Below are 936 nucleotides of genomic sequence, written 5' to 3'. Positions count from 1 at the left end.
TGGATAGCTGGCCAATCACAGCATACCTCGCTTTTTCAGACCGATGAGTTTTGTAAAAATCGACGCGTTTCAAAAAGGCGGGGCATAGAGGAGAAACAATAATGTACAGTATGTGGAAAATAATGTGTTTTTTTAACTTTAAACTGCATAAACATTTCATTACACCAAATACACAAAATAATGTTCTTTTTAGCAGCATCATATGACCCCTTTAAATCATAAGTGTAAAATTTAACTAAATTTTTTTAATAATTTTAAAATAAAACACTTTTTCTAAAAATTAATTAACATTTCCAAAAAGTCCAATCGAAACAAATAAATGATTTTAAAATGAAACAATAAAAAAAAAAATTAATCATTATTAAAATACAAAAATGTCTAATTAAAATAAACATGTTTTTAAAATAAAAACAAATACAAAACCACACTTATAAGTAACTAATTAAATAATAAAAATGTCAAATCACAATAAATAGAAACTATCAAAATAAAACAGCTTCTAAAAAAAGAGGAAGTATTTTATTTGTTATTCTGCATATCATTACGGACATCAGAGAACCGTGAACATGTGAATGTGTTGTTAAATTATTGAAATATTAACTTAAAATCTCAGGGGTCTTCAAGTAAATATTTGAGCTCAAAAGGGGTTCGGCTGAGCAAACGTTTGGGAATCTCTGCATCAGATCATCCAGCAAAACCAGCGTCAAGTTCATGAGCATCTGAACCTCCTCAGATTGAGAATATGAGACTCGAACAGACACAACAGGAGATATTAGTCCTAAAAAATACAAATTGCACAATATATGACCACAAACCAGTACCACTAACCAAACCCTCCAGAAGGTTCTTCCTCATGTGAATTCATAACTTCAGAAGTAGTTCTCCCCTTGAAGCTTTATTTACTCTCCTGCTGCACATATAGGGCAGAGCTCCTCA

At 30.8% G+C, this 936-nt stretch overlaps 1 protein-coding gene across 1 annotated transcript in view; it reads right to left on the bottom strand.

Moving 5' to 3' along the window:
• Nucleotides 1-936, bottom strand: part of LOC107730361 (transferrin receptor protein 2-like) — a 17,118-nt gene that overhangs the window by 15,074 nt on the left and 1,108 nt on the right. The gene's annotated exons all lie outside the window — the stretch shown is intronic.

The sequence above is a fragment of the Sinocyclocheilus rhinocerous genome, unplaced genomic scaffold, assembly GCF_001515625.1.
Source record: "Sinocyclocheilus rhinocerous isolate Xijiao unplaced genomic scaffold, SAMN03320098_v1.1 scaffold3991, whole genome shotgun sequence".
Classification (NCBI taxonomy): Eukaryota; Metazoa; Chordata; class Actinopteri; order Cypriniformes; family Cyprinidae; genus Sinocyclocheilus; species Sinocyclocheilus rhinocerous.
The sequence above is the reverse complement of the archived record's forward strand: the minus strand, read 5'-3'. Positions and strand labels throughout refer to the sequence as shown.